At 39.3% G+C, this 24,691-nt stretch overlaps 1 protein-coding gene across 4 annotated transcripts in view; it reads left to right on the top strand.

Moving 5' to 3' along the window:
• diaph1 (diaphanous related formin 1) overlaps nt 1-24,691 on the top strand; it is a 140,411-nt gene that overhangs the window by 89,175 nt on the left and 26,545 nt on the right. The window lies entirely within an intron of this gene.

Here is a 24,691-nt window from a genome sequence, read left to right as displayed (position 1 = left end):
GTCCTGTGTCCTATCCATACGGTGAACCGATAAGAACTCGGCTGGCTGAATGGCGTGATCCGGCACCGCTGGGTTCAGCCATGTCTCGGTGAAGCAGAGGAGATTGCAGTCTCTTATGTCTCTCTGAAACTTTACCCTGGCCCGAAGATCATCAAGCTTATTCTCCAGCGACTGGACATTGGCGAGTAGGATGCTAGGCAGAGGTGTGCGATGTGCGCGGGTTCTCAGCCTGTTCCTGACGCCAGCTCTTTTCCCGCGGGGCCTCCGCTTCGCATCGCGTCTTTTGTTCACTCTCAAGATCTCACTCGGCCAGCTCGGATCCGAAGTTAGAAGCGTCGTATTGTGAGTACATTGTAGTCCGATAGAAATAAGAATATCTCTATCATACCTAATGCACTCCATGGTGATGACTTACCGGTTTAAAAGATGCCAAATTAACTCTTAATATATAAAACTAAAGTAAAGGAGGTCAGAGCAATCGCAACGGCTGCCGACCTCACCGGCGCCATCTTTTTTTTTTTTTTTTTTTTTTTTTTTTTTTTCCATGGGAAATTACTGTATTTGTGCTTCTTTCTAGCAGTAAAAACAATGTAATTATGATTTCTCTTCCATCACAGATGGTTTAGTTACTTTTGGTAATTGCATGGAAAAGAATATACGTATCACATTGCAGTGGTGAATTAACTGAATTGAAAATCTCTGTTCAGTCTGTACCATGTATTTTTGTTTCTGATAAACAGAGGTGCAGGGAGCCTTGCTAATGCAAATTATAATGCCATTCCCTCAGGAACACCACACATTTGGTTTTCTGGTTCTTGATGTGTGCATATTCCCTGACACTTTTCCTCTATTGAATGGCAACCTATTGAAAAGGCCTTCATTAAGTTTTGCTATCTCCATGTTCTTGTTAGTGTGTTCTTTTAAAAAAATGTATTTTATTCCTTCTATTTTTTCTGCAAATGTCAAACTTCAAGTGAGACTGTTGGCTGGAAAAGCTTAATGCATTCTCCCATCTGACAGCTGCTCGGAGGGAGCAGCTCAGATCTCATAGCAGCAACTTCAAAGGTCACAAAAAGAGTGATTCAGTCAGGTTTTCCCTTTTTGGTAGTCTCTTATTATTTCCGCACTAATAATACAGTGCTGAAATACCGCAACAGCACCGAGTGATATAAGAGCTTTCCTAGGTTCATACAGCTGGTTGTTTGTGTTTCTGTCAGCTGTGTGTTATTGCGATCATGGTTCTGCGTGACTACAAGAGACTGAGCACCTGAACAAAAAAAAATATATATATACATAAATTGTATGGCATCTATCATCCTCAAACCCGTTATCCAGAAGGCTCTAAAATACAGCAAAGAGAGCGCATAAATAAGCTAACAAAACCGTGTTGATGCCAACAAAAGCCATTGGGTGTTCTTGATGTTTAAACATTTATAGTAGCCTTAAGGCTTGTTTTTCAACTCATCGGAAGCATCCAGCAGCCCTATAATTCAGAACTATAGGTTAGACATTATCAGACTGCTCACTCACAATTGTATCTATTTATCCTGCATATAAGGTTTGTATCTATTCATTAGCACCTGCAAATTATTTCTTGGCAATAACAGGTTTGGAACATGTTTTTCAGAATGCTCAGGACCAGGGTTTTTCTGGATAAGGTGTCTGTCCATAATGAGGATCCCATTCCCTGCTAAAAAAACATTTAAACATTAAATAAACCCAATAGGATTGTTGCACATCCAATAAGGGTTAATTACCACTTAGTTGGGATCAAGTGCAAGGTTTATTGTTACAGAGGAAAAGGAAATTATTTGAATAAAAAGGAGTTTATGGGAGATGGCCTTCCCATAGTATGGAACCTTCTGGATAATTGGTTTCCGGATAAAGGAGCCCATACTGTTGCAAAGGTTTTCTGTAATATTGTCTGCAGACCTGTGCCATATAGCCTAATTTCAACTTTAATCGCAGTCCCCATGGTAGTCACTTATTATACAAACTATGTGTAAATTTCTGAACTAAACCCAAATTTATAATGCAGGGTGACGGTAAATTATATTCAGATGCACAGAAAAATTAATTTTTTTTGGTGTTTTGCCTTTTAAAAAGGATTTGTACAAAATGTTAGTAGGGAGATCATTTCCTAGGAATAGTTTTTTCCTAGTAAACTGGAAGGGTAAATGTTTTTACGTACTTTCTGATTTAGCATTTGCACATGTCTGTCTTCCTTTGATATTGCTACTATACCAATGAGCTACTGTGAGATAATGCAGCGCTTAGGGCTATGCCACACTTAATGGATTCTCGGGCCGGCAAATAAATGCCTCCTGAAAATCTTCCCCTGCGCTTGAATCAGCACTCTTCTGTGTCTGCACCTGGGGCGAAATGCATACTCACAAATTTTGGGCCAAAATCCGCTCAGTGAGTTTAGCACTTAGGGCAGTGACACACAGGGAGATTGGTCACCGTGCGACAAATCTTCGTTGTCGCGAGCGATGTATCTCCCCGCAATGTCATCCCACTGGCTAGAATGTAAAACCGGCGATTTACATTCTCCCCATGTGTCACTGCCCTCAGACTGCTGCTATTATCTGCTTGTGTATAAATGTAAGTTGAGAAACCTAATCTGCTCCATCTGCATTGACAGGCATGGCGTTGGCCTGTGTGCAACCTGCTGAGTGAATTTCAGAAACACTAGGGTGGATTGGATGGTAGCGGAGTGGCTGTTTTTATGCCTGGGTTTATATGGAGGTGGAGAAACAGCCTTGTGTGGCAGTGGCCTAAATCTTATCAAAACCCTCATATTTCAGCTATTTACTATATGAAGCTTTAGATTTAAAGTAAAATCTACAGTGCCACTGCCTGAGTTAACCATTTTAATCATCTGTATTGTCTCTCTTTTGTCTAAAAGTCCAAAAGTTCACTGGGACATTTTATATGCAGTATATTGTAGAAATTCAGCTGTGTGATATCAAAGGACAAATGTAAAGCGCCCAATGATTTTATTTGCACAATTTATCAACAGGTAATGGCGAGACTGGTAAGTGCCAGCATAGATTTTGTTTGCCAGTCTCAGAAAAATTACTCTGCTTTTTAAAAGCACGCTCAAAAGACAGCCTTTCTTCCTCCCCCAATCAGTGTATTGCGTTTTAGATGTTTCCGTGAATGAACTTCCGACTGAGCGCTTATATTAAAAGCAAGTTCAGAGCGAGCGCAATTAGAATTCCAAAAGCATTACCGACATACGAAACAGCAGGCAGAGGGAAATGTGGCACAAATCTGCTCTCAAACGTAAGTGTAAGATTGCCAGCGCTAGACTCCCATAGAAAATAAAAAGATTTCAATAAAAATGCTTTTCCACCTTCTTTAGGAGCAACCTTGTTTTCTGTTCCCCAGCCATCTGGCTTGGAACTGAGCTCTTCTTGCTTATTATGTTTTTTTTTTTTTGTCAAAACTGCAGATTTGCTTTCAATTCATAGCACACCTGGCCGAGTCCTTCTATGTAGAACCTTCGGCCACTTGTCATTATCTGCAAAATGTGGCAAACATCTAGCGAATATAAATGCACTAAAGGACAACGGAGGGGTTTTGTATGGAAGTCATGCAGGCGCCACTCGTATTTTTTATTGGGGTCACCTCAGCCCCTAAATTATAGTCTTTCTTTCGCTCCCTTTTAACTGTAGCTCATCTTTTATTCCATACATGCCAGATCTGCAAGGCTGCAGCAGCTTTTTGTCCAAGGGCAAAGTGAGTACCTTCTAAGCGAAGCAGCTTTGTCTTTTCAGATAAGGCCTCTCGCCGTGGTTCTGAGTTATTATTGTTATATTTCACGGTGAGCTGACTTGGACTTTGCAAGGACTGTCTGCAAAAAGCCATTCATTCGTCTGTTGCTTTGTCCTTACATTTGCAGGGGTCATTGGCTAATTGATGCCTTCCTAAGTGCTCCGTTGTTTTAGGACTAACTTGAAAATTTTTAAATGCATAATACAGCGGCTGTATGGCACTAGGTAGCATTCCATTAGCTGGCTAATTTGTAAATTCATTATCCAGTCCGGCGTTGGAAAAGTTTAGTGGCCATATTAGAGAAGTTGGTAAATAATAAATTATACTTCAAGATTATTACCTGCTGTCAATGGCCATGGAGATTACACATGCCCCCTTGTAGCAGTAGATAATTATGATGAAGTGTATGGTTATAGACCTGTGATAAGAGAAATGCAATAGTGACACTTGATGGTTTTAGCAAAAAGATAAGGGCTGTGATTGGCTATTAGGTAGCCTTTATGCACAGAAGGCTTTATTTGGTAGTAAATCTTGTTTTTATTAAACCAAAATTTGCGAGGAATTCACAAATAACTACCTGGTTTGGGGGCACTGGGAGCAACACCCAAGGGGTTGGTGAGCAACAAGTTGCCCCCGAGTCACTGGTTGAGGATCACTGATGTAGAGAGTGATATTTTAAGGCCATTTGCAGTTGGCCATCATGTTTTATTATTTGGTGTTTTTGAATTAATTAGCGTTTTGTTCAGTAGCTCTTCAGCTTAGAATTTCAACTGGTTGCTAGGGTCCAAATAAACCTAAAGCCAGATAGTGGTTTTAATGCGAAACTGGAATTTGAATAGGAGAGGACCTGAATTGAAAGATAAGTAACAAAACAATAACTATAAAATTGTAGCCTCACAAAGCAACGCTTATTGGGCTACTGGGGTCAGTAACACCCATTTTAAAGCTGGAAAGAGGCAGAAGAAGCCAAATAATTGAAAAAACTATACAAATAATAAAATAAAGACCAGTTGAAAAGATGCAAAAAAAAAAAAAAAAAAAATGACCACTCTATAACATATTAATGTTGTCTTGAACTTGAAACACCCCTTTAAATAAATATATTTCATTGCAAGTAAAAATATGCAGCAGTTCTGACTAGTGAGACTCAGTGGGGGGGGGGGGGGGTGCTTTAGGGATTACACAATATGGGTTAGGGTAGAAGGAGTGTGAAATTGATTCAGATGGTCCTGATCAAATTCACTTTCTTTCCCTGTTATTTTAGGCTTAAAGCATGTGGGACATAAGTTGCCAAGAAAAAATAAATTACAATATTGTATCAAAATGCTGAAGTCTGTTTTGCAGTTGCTAAAAGCTATAATTTGCCATCACAATAGGGATTCCCAATTATTATTATTTTTTTTTTCAGAGTCCATTGTCTACATTTTTTTTTTCCTTAAAAAATCCATTGCTAAAATGCCCTGTGTGCCATTACCTTTGTGGGAATATTATACATACCTACAGTGAGCATTGCTTTGCAGGCCAGGGGCCCGAGTTTCATTCATATGATCTCCCTGGTAGTTGTTTCCTGATAAAATTGACCATAGTTCATATCAATATGATAGGGACATTAGATTGCAAGCTCCCCTGGAGATTGTACACTCCACTGGGGCAGAGACTGTAAATAAAGTGAAATAAAAATGACCCTGTGTCTTTTAGCTAGCAGATCTATAACACTTCATAAGGGAATGACTGTAGGAGAAAGGGGGTAGTTATAATTACATAAACATTCTATCTGTCCAGTCCCATCTATAGCTTAGTTTAATCATTTTGCTTTACTTCACATTTTTAATAGAAAAAGCTTGTTGCAAGAAAAACATAAAAAAGCTCTGGTCCTCCTTTCTGTCTTTCTATCAGCTAACAGTTTACATATTTTTGCCAAGGGTTGGGACTCATTTTGATGAATGACCGCTGCCTTGCAGCCCCCTCAGTGCTAATACAGGCATGGTTTATCTGGCTGTTAACCCAATGTTGGGGCACATTTTGGTTGTTTACATACTACAAAAGGGAAGATGTAGGTGTCAGGTTTTGATTACAGCCTGTTACTCAAATTTGGCATAGGGCAATGTAAGAAATACAAGTGGACTGGACTGAATCTGCTTGTTTGATTATTGTAAATATAGTATTCTCTTTATGATCACACTTTGTATGCTTGCATTGTTGTTCCTGCAGCCAATGTCACCTTATCCAGTTGCGAGTGCATGCTTGTGGAATAGTAACTGAACATGGATTTCTATTAAACAAACATTAGTTTAGGTCTGTCACCAGTAGCCTTCCTTGTGCAGCTTGTCTCTCTCATTTAGGCTGACCTTCCAAGATACATTATGAGCAGACATCCATAGGTCATCCGCACTCCCACTCCTCTCTTTACTCGTCTATATCTGATCTAACTAATTATACTTCTTAGGCCCGATTCGCAAGCCTTTAATCACCACGCGTGCCATTAAAGGATTTCTCTTTTCTTTTCTGAATAATTAATAAGGCAGCTTGCATTGTTCTTTCTAAAAGACCTTGCTCCGGCATGATAACATGCCAACATTTTCTTCCCATCTGTGCCACAAAGCAACAGTGGGAAGTAAATTAATAGGCAAAAAGTCTTAATTTCTCAGGAATTAATAGCAGCTTTAAAAATACAATTTCTCATTAACCTTTAGAGAGAGAGAGGTGTGAAACTATCCGTTCTGTGCAAAATGTCTTCTTGCTATAAAAAAAGATGATTGTGTGGAAAATCAATGTCCTGGTTCTGTATTAATTTGCATTTGAAGTACATTTCATGGATCATACACACAAAGGGGTATGCCTTGACAAACCGCATTTAACCTTGTGTTTTTAGTTTTGCAGTATATTATCCGGATCCATTATGCAGGAAACTCATAATCTGGAAACCTTAGCATTACAGAAAGGTCATCTCCCATTGACCCCTTTTTAATCAAATAAATCAAATTTTAAAAAATTTCCTTTTTCTCTGTAATAATAAAACAGTACCTTGTACTTGCTTCCAACTAAGATATAATTAATCCTTATTGGAGGCAAAACCATCCTATTGGGTTTATTTAATGTTTCTAAGATTTAATTTTTTTTTAGCAGACTCAAGTTACGGAATTCCAAATTAAAGAAAGATCCCTTATCCGGAAAACCCCCAGCCAAGCATTCTGGATAACAAGTCCCATACCTGTATATAATTTATCTATACTTTATAGAAAAGGATTGCACATTGACATAATGGGCATTTAAGAAAGGCACCTTAATAATACTGGATATGTCCAGGTCTATTGCAACATTTCCTTTTTTCCCTCTATAAAACTTATTCTAGCTAAGTATAATATCAGAACTGGGAAAATATGCAGTTCTCCTGCAATCTGCTTTTTGGACCCACAAGCCAAATTGGAAGGACAGAACAGGCGAAATTGCACAGATCACTTAGGAATCTTTTAAATTGGGCTTTTGGGTGAGGAGTCACATACAACACCCAGAACTGACAAAGATACCACACCAGGGGCCACGGTTGATTAAATTACTTTCCTGGCCCCCAAAGTAAAACAAACTTTAACTGGGTCCCCAAGACCAGATTTAAAAATAGCCTGTCGAAACCAACCCCCAAGCTGACATACATCCCAGAGAGTTGGCCACTATCATACATGTGGCCAACTTGCTCAGTCATAACAGTTTTATTTTCTTCCATGTAACTTTAAAGCAGGGTTTTAGCCTTTATTCTTTATTGATCTCCTTCTTTATCAGCACACAGTATAAATCCCCTTGTGCCAGCCTGTCATTTTCAATCTTTTTCCTCTGAACAGATTATGGTCTGAAAAAAAGGTCTCCTCTTTTCACCTTGTAGATCTGTATCTTAAATTGCTTGTTCCCACTCACAGCTCATTGCTCATTTCCTAATATGTGTTAAACATAAGTTACACGCATAAAGGTTTTTATTTTGAGTGGAAACAAATCACTTCAGTGATGAAAAGCTGATATTTAGGATTAGAACTGGCACATTATTTTCCTATATATATATATATATATATATATATATATATACAGGTATCGGACCCCTTATCCGGAAACCCATTATCCAGAAAGCTCTGAATTACGGAAAGCCCGTCTCCCATAGACTCCATTATAAGCAAATAATTCTGAATTTTAAAACTGATTTCCTTTTTTTATGTAGAAATAAAACAGAACCTTGTAATTGATCCCAACTAAGATATAAATAATCCTTATTGGAAGCAAAACAATCCTATTGGGTTTAATTAATGTTTTATTAATTTTTTAGTAGACTTAAGGTATGGAGATCCAAATTACGGAAAGACCCCTTATCCAGAATACCCTTGGTCCCGAGCATTCTGGATAATGGGTCCTATACCTGTATATATAATACACACACACCAACCTTCATATCTTGTTCGTATTACGCTAGTATAATACGTGGTAGTAAATTGGCATCTGGCTGGTGTGAACCACTATTTCCCTCGCCCGTTGTTTGAAATGGCAGCCTAAGCAAGGCTGATTTTGCTGCAAACATTGATAATCCTGTCTAATGGATAAACAACTTTCAATTTACAGCAAGCAGTCAATGCAGTGTATATAGCTGCTTGTTAAAAGTAATGGTGGCATTCCAGAGCGGGCCTTGGTGCTAGTGCAGATGGTATGTTATGAAAAAAGGTGGTTCAGGTTGTCTGTTTATTGGCATCAATGTGCCATCAATGGCAAAAATAAAATTGCTAAGTATCTGGAAAGCTTGGTCAGGTTTTATGTATTGGACATTAAGCAGCTGCTGTAAAAATGGAGAATATTGACATTTAAAGAAATGTAGTTATCCTGGTTTCACACTTAATCTGCTGTAAAAGAGATGCTGCAAAGAGGGTGGCACTGGTCTAAAACTGGTCAAACATTAAAAGAACCCCTCCTTTAGCAGGGTCACTACCTGGTTGTTTTTTGGCCAGATATCAGTCGAGTTTGCCAGTTCCACATACCTCCCAAGTGTCCCGATTTTCGCCGGATAGTCCCTCTTTTAACAGCTGAATCCACAGTCCCGGATTCTTACTGAAAAGTCCCTCATTTCCATTTGATCTCCTGCACTGAATGCTAAAAAAGATACAAATTTTATTAAAAAGTAGCTTACGGCAGAGAGCCTGGAAAGTTAAACAAGCTTCACCTGCACTTAGATACAATGTTTCTCACACTTAATTAAATAAGCAGCTTTTGGTAGAGAGCCCAGAAATTTACTGCGATACAATTGTAACTAATAAGCTAAACAGGTCTCTTGGGGGAACTGAGACTTGCAGCTTAAAGGGCATTTTCACCTTCATTAACAAAACTGTAATAACCCATAAAACGACCCAAAGAAATGTGTTCAAACTTTAACCTGACAAATTTAGTAAAATGGGAGTGGTATTTAGGGGTGTGGTCACAAAAATGTTGCCACACTATGTGCTTGATTTCTTTTTGTCCCTCTTTCCATTTTTCAAATGTTGGGAGGTATGCACTTGGGGTGTCCTATAAATGGGCAGATAAACTGCCGTCTCAGACTGAAGGGGACGAATTGACAAATATTGACCTGTGTGTGGCCACCTTAAAGTGCATACTGCTGTTAGTTGCCCTGTTCATTTATATATAAATACTGTAAGACAGAACAGTGCCCTCTGGATTTAAAAGGGTAGTCTGACCTGTTGACACACTGGCCCTATAAAGAGTGCTTGTGAAACCCTAACCCTAACTTGGCTGTAGCAAGCAATGCCAGGCAGCAGCTGCAAGGGCAAGGTTTTGAGCTGTATTAAAAGGGGTATAGATTCACGGGAGGAGGGGGTTATTCTTCCCCTTTACAGAGCGCTGGTAAGGCCTCATCTAGAATATGCAGTTTTGGTCTCCAGTGCTCAAACGGGACATTATTGAGTTAGAGAGGGTCCAGAGAAGGGCAACTAAGCTGGTAAAGGGTATGGAAAGTCTCAGTTATGAAGAAAGACTGGCCAAGTTGGGTCTGTTTACACTGGAGAAGAGGCGCTTAAGAGGTGACATGATAACTATGTATAAATATATAAGGGGATCATATAATAACCTTTCTAATGCTTTATTTACCAGTAGGTCCTTCCAACGGACACGAGGGCACCCACTCCGTTTAGAAGAAGGGAGGTTCCATTTAAATATTCGGAAAGGATTTTTTACAGTGAGAGCTGTGAAGTTCTGGAATTCCCTCCCAGAATCAGTCGAACTGGCTGATACATTATATAACTTTAAGAAGGGGCTGGATGGATTCTTAGCAAGTGAGGGAATACAGGGTTATGGGAGATAGCTCTCAGTACAAGTGAGGGAATACAGGGTTATGGGAGATAGCTCTCAGAACAAGTTGATCCAGGGACTGGTCCGATTGCCATCTTGGAGTCAGGAAGGAATTTTTTCCCCTCTGCGGCAAATTAGAGAGGCTTCAGATGGGGATTTTTGCCTTCCTCTGGATCAACTAGTAGTTAGGCAGGTTATATATAGGCATTATGGTTGAACTTGAAGGACGTATGTCTTTTTTCAACCCAACTTACTATGTTACTATGTAACACAAGAGATTACATAGTATAGGTATCTGAACCTGTTATCCGTAATGCCCAGGACCTGGGGTTTTCCAGAAAAGGGGTATTTCTGTAATTTGGATCTCTATACCTTAAGTCTACTAAAAAAATCATTTCTACATTAAATAAACCCAATAGAATTGTTTGCCAACAATAAAGATTAATTATATCTTAGTTGGGATCAAGTGCAAGGTACTGTTTTATTATTACAGTGGAAAGGGAATCATTTAACCATTAAATAAACCCAATAGGACTGTTCTGCCCCAATAAGGGGTAATTATATCTTAGTTGGGATCAAGTACAGGTACTGTTTTATTATTACAGAGAAAAGGGAATCATTTAACCATTAAATAAACCCAATAGGGCTGTTCTGCCCCCAATAAGGGGTAATTATATCTTAGTTGGGATCAAGTGCAAGGTACTGTTTTATTATTACAGTGGAAAGGGAATCATTTAACCATTAAATAAACCCAATAGGACTGTTCTGCCCCAATAAGGGGTAATTATATCTTAGTTGGGATCAAGTACAGGTACTGTTTTATTATTACAGAGAAAAGGGAATCATTTAACCATTAAATAAACCCAATAGGGCTGTTCTGCCCCCAATAAGGGGTAATTATATCTTAGTTGGGATCAAGTGCAAGGTACTGTTTTATTATTACAGTGGAAAGGAAATCATTTTAAAAATTAGAATTATTTGTTTGTAATGGAGTCAACGGGACATGGCCTTCTTGTATTTCAGAGCTTTCTAGATTACATGTTTCTGAATAATGAATCCCATACCTGTATTTCCTGTCAGCCAGTGATTATTTTCATTATTATGCTTTAGTGGTGCAGAGACTGTGGGTTGATAGTGACCAGAAGGCTCTTGTATCCTGAATTCAGTCATAGTTAGAGGATAGTCCAACTCAACCAAACGGGGTAAAACTTATATAAATATGGCTATAATTGGTCACCAATTTGTTTGCCAGCTTATCCCCCGGTACTAGGGGAACCAAACTTCCTTTCTAAGGGCCACGTCACAGGAGGAGGTTTTGCAGGGGGGGAGAAGACCTGTATCTGCTTCCTTCTTTCTCAAAATCACTGTGTATTGACAGGCCAGGCATTGGCCTTTTGGTGCAGGGAAACGTTGCATTTCAGAGTGAAAATGCACACTCTTAACGTTTCTTCTCCATAATCCAAAAGAAAAGGAAACAGATCAGTATTTTTCCAGAATGCTGAGTACTTAGCCTTACTGTCTGTATCATTATTGGGATCCAAGGGGAAGGCCGACCAAGGTTTCATGGAAATATAGCCCTGAACCGAAAAAGTCAGACAACCTCCAAAATAAAACATAGTGATAGCCCCCTAAATTCCCGGTGGTTCCCCGTAGTGCAACGTTACTGTTTGGAATGGTTACTAAAGTTGTCTCAGTGCACTTTGTTCAGGTTACATCTATTTTAAAATGTCGGCATAAACTGAGAACGCATGGCGGGGGCTGTAATAGATGACATTTAAAATTATACAACCAGCACCGTCCCCCTCTCTCTTTTGTCGCTGTGAGAACAACGGCACCATTGATTTATGATGCCATTTTTTGACACTGGGAAAGATCTGAAAGATTTGAGTTTAATAAGATTTTTTTTTTTTTTGGATTCCTCTGGGTTTTGATTCTTCTATAGCTTTCATAAAAAAAACAAAAACCATATCCTCCTTTTCAGAACAGTCGCAGTTGGTGGAGATAAAATATGATGTTAGATTTGATGTTCTATAAAGATGTACTTTTTTATTTTAAAATAAATTGAGCTAAGTTTCCCCAAGCAGTGCTCTCTATCTGACATGCACTTTTTCTTGCATCCTTCAGTAGGGCAGATTAACTGTATTAGACACGAGGAAGAAGAACAGATGATTGGTGAAGAAGGGTGGAGCAATAGTTATCTCCTTTTTTTAAATCTTTGTTCTCCATATCTGATTGTAATATATTTTAAAGAGAAAATGTGCCCCCCATCAGAAAATGCAGCCCTGCTAGGGCATTAGCACTGTGCACTAGCAATGCAGCCCCCTCTGGACCCGCTCCAACCCTAAAAGAGAGGGGAATACATTGGGGGCTGCCTGTTATACCCTCCAGTCACCTTGGCTGCACCAGGGAGTGTAGCTCTGATGTCCACCACCCTGTCTTCTCTCTGCAGCACAAGCCAATCTGTAATATTCAGGGTGCCTAAGCATGGCCTCCCCTGCTGTAGAGAGAAGGCAGCATGGCTGCTTACCACTTCCATTTGTAGGCATTGGAGTGGGGGCTGCTCAATGCTGCTGGGGGCACTACAAGCTATAACTATGAATGGGTTAAAGATGAAAGTTTACATCATTTTTTTAAAGGGATTAGAACCGTGGGTTAAATTACAGTGCCTTTAAGGTGGGAGTAGCTTTTTTTTAGTACTGGCTATTTCATTCTCATGTCACTGCTTTTTATTAAGTTAGAAGACTTTAGGCTTTGGAAAGTAAAATACTAGTGAGTACCTTGTAAAGGGCAGTGGTTCTTGTGGTGGCGAAGAGTGTTTACACTCCTCGGTGTACACGTCTTTTTTGTCTGTTTTTATTTTTAAGTTCATTTGATGACCTGTCTCAAAGTTTTTTCCCAGTAGAGGGCGCTGTTGATGCTGACTTACAATATACGTGCTGCGTCTGAACCAGTAACTGAATCAGACACAGTTTTCGTCAATTATTACATACAGTTAGGTCCATAAATATTTGGACAGAGACAACTTTTTTCTAATTTTGGTTCTGTGCATTACCACAATGAATTTTAAATGAGACAACTCGGATGCAGTTGAAGTGCAGACTTTCAGCTTAAATTCAGTGGGGTGAACAAAACATATGGCACTTACTCCCTGTGTATTTATACTTATTTATTGTATTTATTATAACACTTGTCTTCCCTGTATGTAAGTTTGTATATTGTAAGATTGTACAGCGCTGCGTACCCTTGTGGCACTTTATAAATAAAGATATATATATATATATATATATATATATATATATATATATATATATATATATATATAATTAGCAGTTCTTTTATTCAGTAGGACCTTGAAGGCTAAATGGCTTTGAGACACTGTACAATAGTATATAGAATACTTGTTTCTTTAACTGCTCAGTATAAATGATGAAAATAATGGAAGCTTTAAAACAAGGTTTCTTTACCTTAGATCCTCAGTTCCTGTTACACTCAGCACTCTCTGCTTACCTTTCATTATGTTTTGAAGATTGTCAGAAGTTTTAGCCCAACAAGATTGAGGGACCTAGGGATAGGAAACAGGGCATGAAAGATTCAAAATAATTTCATTCTTGGTACTTGATAAATACACTAGTAGTCACTACCAATCACAATGTAGCAAGTAAAAGTGAAGTTAATAACACAAACCTTGTATACAAGGTTTCAGATTTGAGTTTTGTACCTACTTTTATCCACAAGATGGAGCAGTTGTCCTGTTTTTGCTTGTATATGTGTTCTTTTTCACCAGTTTATCATTTAATGTAAAGCTCCATAGATGAAATGTAATTAGGGCAGTATAGAGCATGGTTCTATATCTTGTTTAAAAAGAAATCAGTCTAAAGAAAGAAATCACCTCTCTTCTAGTCCTTTGAGTGACTGAGTTGAACAAATTGTAATTATCTCCTGACATAAGCAAATGTGAGCTTATCAATAGTTACCTGCTACCATACTAGATAGTAGGTATGTGAAACTCTGATTTTACAGTCTTATTAACAATTTACTAAATAACTTCACAGATTAAAACCAAATAGCATATATATTTTCTCTCTCTAGAGAGAGAAAGAGAGAGAGAGAGAGAGGGGGGCATTATTGGTCAACTGTAAAATAAATTAGAAGTAAAAGAAAAACTAAAACATACCATTTAATGGCGCATCTTTTTATTTCAGTAAAAGGTGTAGTTCCTTTTTGGGAACAGCAGATGGCGGAGTAACACCACAAATGGCTTTTGTCATTCTGTCGTGATGTAAACATGTTTGTATTATATATTAAAGTGTCTCGCCATGTTAGAGTCTTGTGCTGACAAACAGGGCTTGTCTAATGAGCCTGTCCTTTTATGTTGGCACGTAGGCCTCAGTTCTTTCTCCCTTTCTTGTTCGTATTTTCATTTTCTTTTTATCGGGGACAGGTTCCCATGTCACATACTTGTTTCTGTGCCTTACAATGATGTGCGAGGCTAAGCTCATTCCCTATTTGGGGCCGATTATCCGTTATGGATCAAATGCCTGCAGCGATAGCAGATCCTGGAAACATGCAATGCGAGCATCAATAATTTCCCCCCTGCTGTTTGTGCTGTTTGTTCGGGAGCCTGCTTGGTGGTGAGAGCAGGGGGTTGCAGACTGACGCTGATCAACATGGCACAGCATGTTTCTCAGCTCTGCTTGTGGTCCAACTGTGAGACAGTAATTGAAGAATAATGAAACCAAGGCCTCCTGCTCTCACATGTTTGTAGATCTATGTACCCTGCTGGATGTATGAAAGTATGTACTGGTTCCGGCTTGCAGCTACAGCTACAAAAAGGTTAAAAGACATGTGTAATTATCCTGGAACATCATTTGTGGCTTACACATGCAAGCATATAATGTTAATTTAAGGGCTAAGAAACAAAAAAAAATGAAAATGGATTTGCAAACATTTCAGCAGAAGGAACCCTTGTTAAAAGCAGGGGCTTTAGGCTACGGCCACATGGGGCTGATTCTCAGCCGGCAGATAAACGCAGACCGAATAGCAGCCCCTACACTCCCAACAGTCTTTCCTTGTGCCTACACCCGAGCCATTGCGCGCAAGCACATGGAGCCAAATTTGGTGCCAAAACATACAAGTAAGCATTTCGCTCTGGGCCAGTGACTCTAGGTGCAGGCACATCCGAAGTCTGTTTGGAGCATATTGGCTGAATCTCTGCCTGTCAAGAATCAGCGCAGACTGACAATGTGCCCGATCAGTTGAAAAATCTGATTGTGTCTGCACCCTGAAGCATTGAATCCACCTGGGTGCAGTCACACACAGCCAATAACCACCAGCATACGGGCAGATTGTCAGCCTGCACTTATACAATCCATCTTGTGGGGGGCCTTACACATAACCTTGAGGCCCATCTTGGTACAGAAGATAACAAATAAGGATACAGTGGTTTTAACACCAAGGTACAAATGCCACATATATAATCTTTAAAGGACAAGAAAAGTCTGATCCCCCTCCCCCCCCCCCACTGAATCAGACTACACTACATTGGTTTCCCAGGAACAAAATGCACCGACCCATGGAACAAAATAGTGTAAAGCTGCATCCTTTCCCAGGCACAAACTTGTTAATGCACAGTAGATTGAAATACCAAAGTCTTACTTTTCTGCGCATGTGTGAGTCTGAGTTTGGGCACCCAGGCTCAGACTCACACATGTGCAGAAGAGTAAGACTACTCCGAAATGGCTTTCCACCAGCAACAATAGGAGGAAAGGCCTACTCATCAATTCGGTCACTCAAAGTTGCCTGCAGGACGAAACTTAGTGAGACCTTGGAAAGCCAAAGTGATGTGTAGGCCTTTCCACCACCGTGTGGTTAGTAGGCTGCAGTAGCAGAGATCTTTCACAGGCGATCTTTCACAGGCGACTAACTTACTCCGTAGGCCATCAGCCTAAGGCTACAGCCAAATGGGGCTGATTCTCGGCCTGCAGATCAATCAGCCTACCCACCAGCCTCTGATTGCTCCTGTGCTTGCACCAAGAGGCAATGTATCAGCCTGGGTGCAGACACACAGAGCAAATTTCGGCACACAAGTATACATTTTTGTGCTGTTCTGTGTGTCTGCGCCCTGGCTGATACAGTGCCTCTTGCTGCAAGCATAGGAGCAAGCAGAAGCCACATTTATCAAGAGGAGAAGAAGCATTTCTCCACATCACTGCACATCAACTGTAAATGCATTTTATATCCTTTGGGATTTTGGCAATTGTTGTAGAGTTGTTTACACTTAAATTAAAAAAGACATGGTAATATTGTGTGCAATTTACTAGTTCATTCCTTTACTAGTACTTGTGTCTTCTTGTTGCAGCAGATCCCCTACGTTATTATAGTACATACCCTGTACTTCAGAGAAAAGCAAAACAAGTCGGCCTGTTTGCTTATGTGCCTAAGTAGGGTCACAGAATATGGTGCTGTTATTTATATCTTTTTAAGTAGATGACATACAAATAACAGCAAAGATAAGCTCATTGTCATATGGGAAACTACAACTCCCAGGATCCCTTACTAGATTTGTTTAGTTGTGGAAATCTTCCAGTGCAAGACTTACTCCTACATTTATTAATTAATGGTGGAGAACAGCTCTTGCTTTTTGTTACACAGCTTTTGGGAAACATTTAAGATGGGGTTTCCTTTAAGTGTAGCATGCCGACAAAATATAAACATGATTGTTTAAGATGGAGAGTAAGCTCACAGGTCAACGGTATACTCTACTTGCTGTAGATTATTTGGGTCATGTTTAAACATGGGAGACCGTACCTAAAAATATTACATTTCCCCCTGTTTATGTTCCATGTAAGCTGCCTGTAATACCGCTTTTTGAACACCAGATGGCACAAGGACACAGGTTTCCATTCTGGGCCCCACCCTGAGTGATTCAGAAGTGCTGAAACAAGCACAAGCTTATTATCTGAGGTTTGGCTTCACAAGATTTAATAACAATTTAGAATCCACAACAAACCTTGAATAAATGATGTGTTAGGTACTCACACCCACATTTCAGTACAGATTAGCACTCCTGGTTTCACTGCAAGTTCTTTAAGCCATTAAGTTGAACAGCAGCATGTAATATAAATACGCAGCATTTCTTGCATTGTACACACTTTAGTTTTGAGTGCAGTCAGAGATCTGTACTAATGCAGTGCGCTAGTGTGTTATTAGTATTACAGTGTGCAACCAATTTGCTATAAGCGTACATGTAACCATGTATATATTACACTATAACATATACTATTGTATGGTATAGGGACAGTCTCCTGTACTGATGGTGTCATTTATCTGCTCGGATAAATTTGGCAGCTTATTTTTGGAAGAAATTACCTTCCCAGCCTGTAAACAAAGGATACTTGGATGTGAAAAAAAAGGCAGAATAAAGAAGGCTGTCAAATTAGTGGCCAGAGGTAATGTTCAACTCAAGTCTATCAGATTCATGTAATCCCACCTATAATATCAGCAGGACAGATGAAGTGTGACAGGTAGGGGCAACATAAAATTAATTGAGGGGAAACGAAATGACATCCAATGGCACCCCAAAATTTTTGTTATGGTTGAGTGTGGGAACCATGTAGTGTGTGTGCCGCCTTAGTAGGGGGTTTTTGTTCCCCAAATGCACAGACAGATGCCATTCCAGTTGCTACAAACAGGCACAGGGTGGCATCGGGTGCTATACATGTTGGTGTACAGCCATAAGAATGGGGGAGAAACCAGGTAAATCAGTACACGTATGGGGTCCGTTACCAGAAACCCGTTATCCAGAAAGCACAGTGTTACAGAAAGGCAATCCCCCACAGACTCAATTTTAATCCAATAATTCTGATTTTTTTTTTTAAATGATTCCCTTTTCTCTGTAATAATACAATAGTAGCTTGTACTTGAGCCCAACTAAAATATAATTAATCCCTATTAGTCCTATTGGATTTGATTACTGTTTAAATATTTTTTACTAGACAAAGTATGGAGATTCAAATTATGGAAAGACTCCTCATCCAGAAAACCCCAGGCCCTGAGCATTGTGGATAACGGGTCCCATGCCAGTACTTTGTAGCACACTGCATTGGTAAAAAAGTGATTTAGGTCAGATGATGCTGGGCATTTTTCACAGTGAGAGGGGGATCCCATACATTCTTGTAACTACACGCAATGCAGGGCATTCCCATAACATTAGTAGCACTAAGTAAGTGTGAAGGATGTAAAGCAACTCCTTGCCTGTAGCCTTATCATATAGGTGCCTAATAATAATGATTTGAACAAGCATTTGGGATAAGTGAGTGAGTGTAACAAACATCCACTTGCTAGTACAGCTGTGTGTGTGCATAAGGCAGGGGCAGATATTCAGTTACCTCATATACCTTATCTCCTCATAGAGAGGGAGATTATAGCAAGGAATCAGTTGATTGTTTTATTATAAAATTGCAGCATTTATGTAGTGTTTCCAGCCACCAAAACTATCATGGATGTAACGTGTATACGTTATACTCTTACCCATGCTCTGGCACTTTTATATAGCTAATGCCAGACAGGGGTGATTGTCAGGCCGAGGAAAATCAGCCCCTGCACTGCCATCAGCCTTTCCCTGTGCCCGCCATTGCATCTGCCCTGGAAGAGGACACAAAGCAGATTTTGGCATTGAAACATGCGAGTATGCATTCCAGCGCCAAAAGCTGCTCTGTGTGTGCACCCTGTCTCAGGGTACAGTTACTGGCACAGGCTGGTGGCAGTATAGGGGATGATACTCATCCTATAATAGTCCTACAATAGCCCAGGGATGATATACAGACACACGTACATACGTACAGCCCACATAAATTGTTACAAACCACCTGCAATGTTTTACCAAGTGGTAAATTGGTTACAGCTCTGTGACAACCACTGAAGATTCATAAATGGACCCCAGGTCTTTTTTTTTTTTTTCAGACTTGTAGGCTATGGTATAAACACAGACTGAGAAACAACTAAACCGATCTTCTCGGCCCGCTCTGGTGTCTTCATGAATGGGCGACGCAGTGCCTATTCATGAAGACACCAGAGCGGGCCGAGAAGTGTGCAGACAAATGGAGTGGTTTCTGGCGTGGAAACATGTGAGTATGTGTTTCTGCGCCTAAACCCTCTCCATGTGTCTGCACCCAGTCCGACTCTGCCTATTAAGTGCCCACAGTGAACTGGCCTGAGGTATACATAGGCCGTGTACAGGTGTAACAGTATAGACAGCACATACTTCTGAGGACCCCACAGACTGTACACAATTCTAATAGCTCTGTATTATACTACACATAATCTGCTGCTTGTTAGGACCAGCCACTGCTCTGGGCACAAATACAATTATTTTAGTACACATAGTTGTGTTAGTAGTGGTTCTCTGGTGAAGTCATCTTTCCTGACACCCATTTAAGATGGAGAAATCCAGCAAGTTAAGGAAACACTTTTGGGCTGCAAGTGATAAAGCTTATGGGCAGTTGGTACAGGTCTTAAGAATACATCCATGCAATGCAATCTCTTTGTACTAAAGGATAATGTGTGGTATATACACTTTCCTGCCATCATAGATAGCAAAAGGCACAGACAATGGAACATCCAGCAATGCTGCAGTGAAGGCTTTCATATTGGCACCTGATTCTCCAATCAGGGCTATCATAACTTCTTGCAGACTTTTCAGGTGAAGACACATGGAGCTACTTAGTAGCAGCTACTTGTCACAACTACTAAAGGCCAGAAAATACCCTGCCATAGACAATACTGAGAATTACCTCTGCTAAAACACACGTAGAGGCTGTAAGTAAATGCTCAGCATTGTCTATTTTAGTAGCTGTGACAAGTAGCTGCTACTAGTAGCTCTGTGTGTCTTCACCCTTACATAGGAAGTAGCCCATTTTGCCAAAGGCTTCTTGCACCCTAAACTCTGTTTCAAACATGGGTTTTTTTTTATGACACATTTTTGTGCTTTGCTACTTCTTTTGCACAAGTTCATATTAGCAACGCTACATTCTACAAGAAACTTGACCAAGCAGTGAGTGAGTATATTATTTATTGCCACTGCCATGTTCTCAGCAGGTACACATAATATACATTATAAACCGGGTATGTCGTACTTCTCTAGGTTACAAGTGTCCAGTCTGTGGCACATCAGCTGTTGTACTACAAGTCCCAGCAGCCTTTGCTGCTGTAGTTAAATAGCTGGAGGGACAGAAGCTGGGCATCTCTGTACCTAAGTATTGCTGACTGTAGATTAGAAAAAGAAATACAGTTTATTTGCCTTATTTTATTAAGTGCATCCAAGTGCAAATCTGTTTAAAATGCCAGCTCTTAGCTGCAGGGTCTCTAAGCAAAAAGCTATTCATCCATGAACTGTGTGTTATTATTAATCTTAATATAATACATTCTAATATAATACATTCATAGGCTAAGTCCCTACAAAATAATATCCTATATAAATATGTGAGAAGATTCTAATCAGCCTATGCAAGAATAATTTAAAAAACCTACCTAGTAGTTTACTCTTATTTTATATTTATTTTTTTTGCTATTTATTAAGTCTTATCTACTGGTTTTTAGCCCGTGTTTTATGTATTTGTTTAATAGTATATTAATTTGCATTTTTGTAGGAGAAAAAAAGGTTCCCTTTATTTTAAATACAATTCTTTTCATATAAAAGTAAATTTTTAAGTTCTGTCTTGTAGTACCCATTTTTGTCCACCAGATGTGCGCAGTTGAGCCACTTTTGGCTCGGATTACTGCAGTGAGGTCAGCACTTTTTGATTGGTGGACGCGTCAGGTGACTTTCTGTAAGCAAGGCAACGGCCCAGCCTCCCTTCCACCGAGTTGCTTCACCCCCCTCTCCCTGATCCCCACCCTGTCCTTTCCTCTTGCGCAATGATAAAGGAAAGGCGCCATGTTTATTGTAAAAACAATGACTGCTGCCTGGAATTCTTCAGCGCAGCCAGAGGATCCATTACCAGACCATCTGTTGCTTTTTATCTAGCCATTTCCTTTGTATTGTAATCCTACACGCTTGTTTGTGTCAAGCCTCTGCGGCTAGTTCAACTCTCATTTTACGGAGCTATTTATGCTTCAGAAGAAATCGCATTCGGGCATTTTATTTAATGTGCAAAATCACTTCTCATTTATACACATATTAAATACTGTTAATAAAATAGTATATACTTATATTTAGCAACAAAACTCACTTCCTGCTTCTCCTTACACCAACACTGCTTTAAACTTCAGAATAATAGCAAACAGATTTTATATGTATATGTGTGTATATATATATATAGAGAAAGAGATAGAGACATATATAGATACAGATATATCTAATATGTTGCAACTTGTCGCTGTCACATGTTCCAGTAATAAAATGAAGGCAAACTATAAACAAAAGTAGTCTTTGTAATCTTCTTGGGGAAAGTGACCCCAGCCAAAGGATATATGTTATAGCCAGACAATAGGGCTCCATAAGTAGGCCAGAGAACAGGGCAATTGAAAGTATTTTTATGGCAGATTGTGCCAGAAGGCATCCCCACAATGCCACAGAATTCCCAATACTTACTTTTAACATAATTGTCCCTTATAAACTCAAAGTGACACTTTTACAGGGTCAGTCCCCATTTATTTTGAGCTCAGCTCTGTTAAAGCCCCCCTGACCTAGTAGCCAAGGCACCCAAAGATTTTACTGAATTTCTGGGAATGAAAAACAAAAAAATCCCTGTATTTTAGAGATGTAAAACAGGTCCTGCACTTCTTGTGTTCGAGCAGCAGGCTGTGCAATTGAGCTATATTTGGAGATAGTTGTATTTATTTTTTCTCCCAGCACCAGGCCATTTTAAGCTTCTCTCCATTTTGTGCCAATGACGCAGATTGTAAAACGGATTTCACAGTGAAGCTGTCCAGAGACGGTTAGGTTGTTCTGCAGGCTTTGTACGGGGAAAGCCGGAGCTTGATATTTGTAAACTATAGATTCCTGATAAAATATATAGGGCATAGGGAAAGCAGGTCATGGCAGATTGGCACATAATGACATGAATTTATGCTATATTAAGCAACATCGTACCAAAGCTTTGGATTGTAATCTTTTATTAAATTCCAGCAGCAAATATCCTGACCTACATAAGATAATTATGCTTCAGATTGTATTGTAGGTTTTTCAGGGGAGGGATTTGCAACTGGGAATGGAATGTTGAAATGACAAATCCACAAGTTTTCCCCAAACGTTTATGCCTTTGTGTAAAATCATCCCCTGGCTTTAGTTAGGTCATAAACTTTACTGAAACCACAGGAATTAAATCCATCATAAGTAGTTATTTTTTTCATAACAGTAAAAATTGTATAAATCTACTTAAAACAGCCTCTAAATTACATTAACATTTATTTATAAAGCGCCAACATATTCCGCAGCGCTGTACAATAAGTGGGTTACATACATTGGACATACAGAGTAACATATAAAGCAATCAATAACCGATACAAGAAGTGAAGAGGGCCCTGCCCAAAAGAGCTTACAATCAAAATAAATAGTTATAATTATGTTTTGCATGTGTAAATTGTGTTTCCTAGTAGTCTGAAATTTAGATTTAATACATATACACGATAGAGGGCGCTGGTGAACAAAAGGAAATTTTAAAAAATTACATATACAATAAAAATATCAAAAATATATTAGTTACAAGTTATTTTCAGATTTTCTGGGACCCCAAAAAACAGACAAAATGTCTCAGTGCTGACTTTCTCAAAGGTTATACAATAAAATTTGTGCTTTTTTTTGTGCCCTGTGGAACTAGATAATTCTTAAGTATATGGGAGTGGGAATGGACTGTCTGTAAGTGTAACTTTTAACATACTTGTAATAAAATTAGGGATTTTATTCACAGTGGAGTTTTGCATTTTACAGTCAGAATATATGTTTCCTTGGAAAAAGAACATTCTTCTCTTGCATTGTCAAAATGATTGGAGAGTCTAGAGCAGTGATTCCCAAACTGTGGGCCACCAGAGCAGTGACTGGGGGGGCAGAAGCAGTAAGGTGATCTGTGGTTAGATGTGAGGAGAATGCATATTTTTTTCTACTAGATATTTGTAGAAGCCCCCCTAAAGGTTCTCGAGGGTAAGATTTGGGGAAAAACAGTTACTGTCTTAGATATTCTCAGAGCTATGATTGAATGGGTGATACAAACATGTTTTCTTATTCCTGTAAACCTGATCGGATCAGAGGGTCCCTGATCAAATATTGGACTAAGAACACATGAGAAAAGACATTAAAGTATGCTTCTTAGTGGAGGCCTTTGTCTAAATTAGCTATGAGGGTCCAAAAGGGAAGGCTAATGGCATATGTGTGTTTCAGCACACACCCCAAAAGTACCCCATGCCGCACTGCATTTAGGGTTGCTAGAAAGTCACAGGTTGAACATCGCTGCTTAAAGCTTCATATTCTGCAGATAATATTGCTATTTAACAAACTCTAGAAGCAGTACTAGATAATACGTTTATCATTTTGTCTGTGTGTGCAATGAGGACATTTCCTTTAGGCAGGATTTGATCCCTCCGGGCAACTGTTTCTTACTGCATGTATTTCTGTATACCCATATTTAGCTATCGGCACATCCAACAGGTTTCCTGCACCTGTCTGTCTTAGGAAGGGATCCTTCCTGTTCCCTGTTGGACTTAGTCTATTTCTGAATGGTGTGTGTGTAAGATCCTGCCGTAGGGCATTCCCAAGGGAAAAGCCCACACACATTTCCTGAAAGGATGAGACATACTTGTACACATCTGTGGCCTTACTTTATACATGCTGAATCTGTTTTTTAGTGCTGCCAGTGTGTCTCATCACCAGTGCCTTTTCCATGTTATCTCATAGATAAAAAGTAACCAATTCCTATTAGATATGTGGTGTTGCCTATGATAAAGGACAATTAAGCTACAAAATTAGGGGGACCTGCAGATTAAAACTAGCAGAAATATAATTCATTTATATTTACAATAAGATGCTGGCTGCAGTCAGCCCCAGGAAGAAGATGGAACTTTCCACTGTAGGATAAGGTGTCTGGCAGGAAGCATTGGAACAGTGATCAGTGGATTGTTTCTCCATTAATGTGTTCTAAATTTAAAATGTCATTGAAGAATTTTATGTTCCATATGGAAACCTCTGCTTGTGTGATGCTGCGTGTAATTCCCCAGAATAAAAAGCATTTCGATTTTATATTGGTTTTATACTAAAATCAAACAATCATACATTAGTATGATCAGTTTGAAGTTGACTTATATAGAATTTTAGGGATTTAAGTGTATTATATAAATTCCTATACATTAATCAAGTGAATAGTGAAGCTCTGTTTTCACCCTTTAATAGATCTCCCCCTTGGAACTTAACTGAGAGAGGTGCAAAATTAACATAACCAAGGGCGTGGAATATAAATTTATGTTAAAAATTGCGAACTAATGTATTTTGAATCAGAAAATTGAAAGGCGTAGCTACAATGACACACTGAGGAGTAATGGGTTCTTTGAGTCACACTTTCAGCTGTAATGTGTGCTAACAGCTAGGAAAAGTATTATAGAATCACATTTG

This window comes from Xenopus tropicalis, chromosome 3 (genome assembly GCF_000004195.4).
Source record: "Xenopus tropicalis strain Nigerian chromosome 3, UCB_Xtro_10.0, whole genome shotgun sequence".
Classification (NCBI taxonomy): Eukaryota; Metazoa; Chordata; class Amphibia; order Anura; family Pipidae; genus Xenopus; species Xenopus tropicalis.
This window is presented reverse-complemented; position numbering and strand designations above follow the sequence as displayed.